Here is an 8,067-nt window from a genome sequence, read left to right on the forward strand (position 1 = left end):
AAAGATGTAGGCTGCAGTACGTACTGGGAGATGAAGCAGCTTGGACAGGATAGAGTAGCATGGAGAGCTGCATCAAACCAGTCTCAGGACTGAAGACCACAACAACAACAACAACATGTGGAGTTCCTCCGCCATTGTACGCCATTCTATTTAACTCCCAACGTACTTTGGGATGTCGCGCGGATTTTTACACCCTCCGCAATGCTGGACGGCCCCTGCCCATCAGTTCATGAAGTCTGTATTGTCTTGGTTTACCTGTGTTTGTTCCGTCGCGTTTCCATTTTACAATCACAACACCAACAGGCGACTTGAGTTGTTGTAGAAGGATTGAAATGTCCCTGATGGATCTGTCACTCAGATTGACGGTCCTGCCCACTCGTCGCGCATATTGTGCCTAAAGGATGCTCCGTTCTCGGAATGCTATACAACAATTCAAGCAAATAACATTAATAGTTTTTATTACAAATAAAAGGATCGACAAAACTTAACTTTGAATTTTTAATGGTGTCGCAAGTGAAGGGCGACATGCAACATAAATGCGAGTCCTTTGCTCTACAATTCATGCAAGTTTGACACACAGTTCGCGGATCACTAATAACAGCTATCGTAGCGTTCTCTGCTAGGCCTGTTCGTCTACTGCCCGAATACTGAGCCGATACTGAGCGGCAGAGGCTGGCAGGTGCGGCGCTTATACTCTCTTCTAGAGGCCGCTCCTGTCGTGGTGCGGTCCTAGTCAGCGCACCAATGGCCGCCGCCGTCTCATCGCCTTCTCTTTTCTTGCATTCTTCATCTACGTTCGGGCGCTTGGGGTTACGCAGAGCTCAGATGACATCCAGTGACTAGTGCACGTTGCAATTCACTGAGAGCACACTGACTTGGAACGTGACCGACTCATTCTGCTGTTAGTGCTGCTCTGCAGTCAACATACTAACCCCCGCCGATACTGAGCGGCAGAGGCTGGCAGGTGCGGCGCTTATACTCTCTTCTAGAGGCCGCTCCTGTCGTGGCGCGGTCCTAGTCAGCGCACCATTGGCCGCCGCCGTCTCATCGCCTTCTCTTTTCTTGCATTCTTCATCTTCGTTCGGGCGCTTGGGGTTACGCAGAGCTCAGATGACATCCAGTGACTAGTGCACGTTGCAAGTCACTGAGAGCACACTGACTTGGAACGTGACCGACTCATTCTGCTGTTAGTGCTGCTCTGCAGTCAACATACTAACCCCCGCCCCCTTTTATGCTGGCGGCTCCGCCTCTTGTGACATGTGAATGAAAGTAATCCTGGCATGGGACACCACAACTTAAGTTAACCCGTGGTGCTGACTATACAGGGTGATTCAAAAAGAATACCACAACTTTAGGAATTTAAAACTCTGCAACGACAAAAGGCAGAGCTAAGCACTATCTGTCGGCGAATTAAGGGAGCTATAAAGTTTCATTTAGTTGTACATTGGTTCGCTTGAGGCGCTGTTGACTAGGCGTCAGCGTCAGTTGATGCTAAGATGGCAACCGCACAACAGAAAGCTTTTTGTGTTATTGAGTACGGCAGAAGTGAATCGACGACAGTTGTTCAGCGTGCATTTCGAACGAAGTATGGTGTTAAACCTCCTGATAGGTGGTGCATTAAACGTTGGTATAAACAGTTTACAGAGAATGGGTGTTTGTGCAAAGGGAAAAGTTCTGGACGGCCGAGAACGAGTGATGAAAATGTAGCACGCATCCAGCAAGCATTTGTTCGCAGCCCAGGAAAATCGACTCGCAGAGCTAGCAGGGAGCTGCAAATTCCACAATCAACTGTATGGAGAGTCCTACGAAAAAGGTTAGTTATGAAACCTTATCGTCTGAAATTGGTTCAAGCACTGTCTGCAGCTGATAAGATTAAAAGAATCGATTTCTGTGATTTTATCCTTGCTCAAATGGAAACAGATGAATCTTTCGTTTCAAAGATTGTGTTTAGTGATGAAGCAACTTTCCACACTAACGGGAAAGTCAACCGTCACAATGTCTGTATATGGGGCACTGAGAATCCGCGGGAAACAACTCAGTATGAACGTGACTCACCTAAAGTGAACGTTTTCTGTACCATTTCAGCCAATAAAGTTTTTGGTCCCTTTTTCATCGAAGGTGCTACTGTAACTGGACTACAGTATCTGGAGATGTTAGAGAATTTGCTGTTCCCTCAGCTCGAACAAGAAGCACAACAATTCATATTTCAGCAGGATGGAGCGCCACCACATTGGCACTTATCTGTCCGTAACTACCTGAACGTCAACTACCCGAGGCGATGGATCGGCCGCCAGGCAGCCCGTGACAGAGCACTTCATCACTGGCCTCCAAGAAGCCCTGATCTTACCCCCTGCGATTTTTTCTTATGGTCGTATGTTAAGGATATGGTGTTTCGGCCACCTCTCCCAGCCACCATTGAAGATTTGAATCGAGAAATAACAGCAGCTATCCAAACTGTTACGCCTGATATGCTACAGAGAGTGTGGAACGAGTTGTAGTATCGGGTTGATATTGCTCGTGTGTCTGGAGGGGGCCATATTGAACATCTCTGAACTTGTTTTTGAGTGAAAAAAAAACCTTTTTAAATACTCTTTGTAATGATGTATAACAGAAGGTTATATTATGTTTCTTTCATTAAATACACATTTTTAAAGTTGTGGTATTCTTTTTGAATCACTCTGTATAAAATGATTGAGAATGTAGTAAAATTTACCAACAACATTTATTTTTTAAAAGAAAAACAGGTCTAAATTATAGTTATTGATTGAATACAGTATACAACTAACAGTTGGGTTAAGAGAACAATGGACAAGAATCCTGGGTAGCAAAGTGAGTCAAGTACTCTGGCCCTAAAAATGACGCTGAGCAGACTTTGAATGATAATCTACAGAAGTCTATATAGGTGCAGCTGAGAGAAAGTGGCGATTGAGATCTTTACAACCTGACAAGGCCGGAGCAGCATCACATTACCCTGTTTGCTTCGTGCAGCGATGTAATTTGCAGCTGGCGAGATGTCTGCGGTGGAGTCGAGGCGTAAGGCAACACCTTGAATCGATCGCAGCCGTGAAAGAAATGGAAAATCTCACGGTCTAGCGATCAGGCAGATGGATCGCAATTTACTGTCTACCAGAGCCTTGGAATCACGTTAGAGTTCAGTGTGTGACACACCCGTTCGCTGGTCATAGCAAGGACCAATTGGGCTCACTTATACGACAGAGCACACAAGGATACCAAACGTCAAGACTGGTAAAACCTCAAACGAATAAGTGTGCCCTCGGCAAATGAATAGCCCGAGACGTTTGAAGTCACACTGTCAGCACAGTAAGAACTTCACCAAAGGCTCTCCAGTCTAACTACTTGCAAGTGAAGTCAGTCTCAGGACAGGTCCCAAGCACCAACCACACATGCCAGAGCTTGGAACAGAGAATCCATTCCAGACCGAAGTCCAGAACCCGAGTGCCTCTCACTTATCCAGATAAAAAGATTCCGTTTTCCCGCGAAGTGCACGAACGACACCGCCTTCACCCCGTCTTGAGCCAATCGCCTCTCCTACACAACAGTACAAACTCATGTCCAACCAGGGCAAGAGCTCAAAAACCTGCGTCTCTGGAAAAAAAAGGAACCGCCAATTTCTGGCTTTTTTAAGTTTTCGTGGAGGGAGAAGATGTTTTTCTCTGAAGTTGCATCACTTCCCATGGCAACAAGTAAACAGATACAATCTTAAAGATCTTTATCTAAATCTCCTGTGCCTTGGAGCAGTCCTAGCTATGGGGTGTAATAAAGATTCTATCTCTAAATGTTTCTTAGATGCCGGAGTTTCTTATACAACCGAGGTGGCCGATGAAGTGAGTCACAGACCTATTTGGAGTGCCGCCGAACAAGAAACCTTGTGAATTTTTATTACACGTGACTCTGCACATTATGCCTGGTTTACGAATCCACTGTGTAGAAGCGTCCCTTCAGTCCGTTGCCCCCTGCCCAGCCTTCGGCTGGCACCAATGCAGGTACAGCGGCATTGTCCTGCTGGAGACCTGTCTCAAGTATGGGCTGCTCTGTCTGCCCTGTACAGCTGTGGGCCTGTCTGGCAAGATTTAGTGAGAGATGGGCTAGCCACCAACTGCATTCAACTTCCAACATGCCGTTCTATGAACTAAGAACCATAAAAATACCTCATGCTTTTAGTGCCCTACTAGGCTCCATCAACATCTGCTCAGGCCGTTAACTTTCTAGAGTCTCGCTGAAGGTGCATAAGGTTGTAACAAAATCTTTAATAATTTTCCATATACGAAAATAGGCGAGAGAGTAACTTGTCCTCTCTCATGGTGACGAATTCCGCGTTACAAAGAGTGTCCAGAGGCTTTAGATCAGATAGTGCAGTTGAACAGCTAGCAGCCGAGTACAGGCGATCGCATATACTGCACAAAAAAGTCGGTCACCGAGCTTTCAGACGCATTTTAGTAATCAGAACGGAAGGTCCTATTCTCTATTAAAGCTGTGAAAATGGTGAGAACTGTCATTCATAATGCTGAGTATTTTATTGAGTACAGTAATGGCTCGCATTGTACATAAAGGAAGATCTCTACTAAGATACAAATTTTGCTCCTACATTAAAATTTATTACTGAGAACCAGAAGTTTCAATCTTTAAGCGATATTCTTAATGTACAGGGCGGATAGAAACAGTCTGAGAGCTTTTAAGGGTGTTGCAGGATAGGTTGTTCTGAGAAACAACTGTTATGAAGAAAGAAATTGATGCGTTGCTCTATTTCCGAGTAGCTGGCGTTTAAGTTAGTCAATCAGGGCGTTGCACGGGCAAATTCAAGCGGCCCGCCAGATATAATAAGTGTTAGCAAGGTATTTAGAAAAGGATGTCGGCCATTCCAAAAAGAGGAGGTAGGCCTTCCCGGCTGCCGCGAGACTAGCCGACCAGGGCCTTGCATGAGGAATCAGGGATCCCCATGGTAAGGGGTCGCATAAAACAAACTGCCCGACGGTTCTGTGAAACGTCGCGACAGTCTAACAATCGGCTAGTTTCAAGTCTTGGAAACCAGCAGCACTGGCGACGGACCACCAGCTGGCCTGACCTGTTTCGGCAGTGAGCTGGGCTCGAAACACACGAGTCAATGCTCACGACGCAGAGACGACAAGTAAAACAGCTAGGTGAACACAAATACTTCCGCGCCTTCACATCACTTCGAGGACTCTCATCGCTGTGCATTGGACGCAATACGGAAGTCGTAGTGGGCATGTAAATAAAATAACTTTTTTCGCGTCAATCAAGAGCAAGGGTCGCCGTAGTTACGCTGTGGTACAAAATATTAATATTGTTAGAAATACGACAACTTTATTTAATACGGTTTTCTCAAAGATGAGGACTTGCAACGTGAATCGATAGTTCGATGCAACAAGCAGAGGGAGTGAATATGAAAATTGCACGTGTGTCTTCAGTTTATTTTTGGTCTGAAAATTATGAACGAGATTTCAGAACCGAACTTTCAGGGTTACCTTCAAGGAAGAAGCTACCACCCACAGCATTCCCCAGCGCAGACATTCCAAACTGGAATGGAGAAGAGATTACAGAAAGCACAGATGAAAACGGAAAGATAAGAAGTCAGCGCATAAATAATACTCAAAATAGTTTTGACTCAAAAATTACCTTAAAATAAATTGATTCACATAAATTTAATGCTCTTTTCACGTGGTGTGAATTACTCTACAGCAGTCAGTGACTTGCTATATAGTGCAAGAAATAAATAAACTATGTTGCTCTGGTTTATTAGCTTTTGCTCCCGGATACTTTTCGCGTCCTGCTCTAAGACCTTAATAATAGCAACATCAGTGGCACTGGCTGTGCCGCTAAGTTGATAAGGTCTGTGCCTCACATGCCAACAGTTGAGAGACCGATACCAGCCGAGCACCTGATATTTTATCTTTAAATTCTATGGAAGTAAGCTATTGCTTTTGTCTATTATTTATTTGCTTAACAATGCGAAATAACGTATTTGTACAGTACTTAGTAAATAATTCCAGGAATAATAAAAGTAAAGTCATTCCTTAGAGATCTAGAAGTCGTACACGACACTGCGAAGCCAGAAGCTTGCAAAAATGAGCTTTGACGACTTTAGAAACAGTGTCATCGAAAAAGAAGGAAGTCGGCCGGAACCCAGCTAGAGATCCCGCTCATGAGGTCAGTGAAGCAGTGAATAAGGATCTAGAAATTAAGGAACTGAGGGCCAAGACTGAACTTTTAATAAAATTAAATGCAAAGACAGATGCAGCATCAAAGGAATGTGATGTAGTTTTGTAAAATAAAACAAATGGTCTCAACCGCCTTCTTTCGTTAAAGCGGACAAAAAGGTTGTGTGGCACAAAATAAAAAACTAAATTACGCAGAAGTATGAGCAATGCGTTGTCAAAATATTTTACACCGCCGCAAGTACTTTGTCTGTTGCACGAAAGCAGTAAAGTGGAATTCAGAGGACATTGTCCATGCACAGACTTCAACAGCTCAATCGCAAAAGCATATGCTTGTTTGCGAAAGCCTGGCCTGGGCGGAAATTTCAGGGGGCGCCAAATTCATGTTCTTGAAGAAAAAAAACTTGTTTCACAAAGGGCCTAGCATCCAACGCATGGTGGTCTACCGATTATTCACACGAATATTTTTGAACACATTCTAAGTTGATTTCTGAACGAATCATAAGTTGATGTTTGAATGCGAGCGTAGTGTACGTGACGTCTCTCCCAGGAGAATCCCCGTCAGATCTAGAAATAATAGACTTTCCCACAGTCAAAAGGGGACGTGGTTATAAGATCTGAGTCGAATAAACCCGAACGGGTGAATGCCAATCGCTGTTTATTTATGTGTTTGACGGGGTGTGCGAATGATCAGCTTTGTTATAACTGTTAGCGAATTCCATAGATTCAGACTATCAAGTTTTTGCCCCGGTGCGGAAATATATATATCGTTGATCCGGGCCTGTGGAGTAGTAGTTGTAGTGCAGTTGTAAGGAATGTGTCAGAACTCTCCTTTACATTGCAAACAATGTAGCCTACTTAACGCCATTCTTTGCATTGTGTAAGCACTCAGATACTGATAGTGACAATCTGAGGACGAAACATGAGAGTGCGATTCTAAGCATTTTTTGTGAGACGAGGTCTGTCTGCGAGAATGTAAGGAATGTGTCACAACCCTCCATTACATTGAAAACAGTATCGCCAACTTAACGCTATTCTTTGTATTGTGTAAGCACTCACATATCGATAGTAACAATCTGAGGGCACAACATGAGAGCGCGATTCTAGACATAGTATGACACGTCTTCTGTCTCCGAGCCCTCGACCGACATTACCACTTCCACTCTCGCAGACAGACCTCGTTATCTTTCTGCAAAACGTCTTGAGAACCCCATTCTTTGTGTTTTGGTGCTTTAACTGTTCATATGTTGTGTTGTTGAAATAGGGATGAAGAATCCATAACGAGTTTGTGAAAGGAACGTGGAGGACCACCTCAAAGCTAGAACCAGACTGGTCTGAGTGCCAGACAGGTAGTGGTTAACACGACTATGAATTCGGTCAATGTTTGATGGATACTGATTGGCTTGTTATTATGTATTTCAGCTTTCCTCGCACATGATCAGGGGCTAGGTATTATCTTCTGCGTATTGTGGTGGAAGATATTCTGATTTGATATGGCTTGATTTGTTAATTTTTCCTAGAAATGCCTGCACTCTTATTCACACTCTTTAAAATAAAATAAGAAGTCAAAAGTAAAGCGGAACAAAGACTTCTTTTAATCGAGGTTTTATGTTCGGGGACCCAAACATAACGAAAATAATTCAGATTTTTCCTTCCGATATGCTAACTTTGGCATCCGTGGATGTGGTAACTAAATGCAGTTGATATAGATTTCAGAAGTGAGTTTACTCTAACATAAACGGCAATAGGTTAAATAGTTTTGGTTAGTCCCTCTACTACGAATCACTGAAGCCTCAATTTATAATTACATTTTTGTACATTTCTGTCAGAATTGATTAAGAGTTATGCCGTTCTAGTTACCTGTTTCTGTTTA

This window comes from Schistocerca piceifrons, chromosome 7 (assembly GCF_021461385.2).
Source record: "Schistocerca piceifrons isolate TAMUIC-IGC-003096 chromosome 7, iqSchPice1.1, whole genome shotgun sequence".
Taxonomy (NCBI): domain Eukaryota; kingdom Metazoa; phylum Arthropoda; class Insecta; order Orthoptera; family Acrididae; genus Schistocerca; species Schistocerca piceifrons.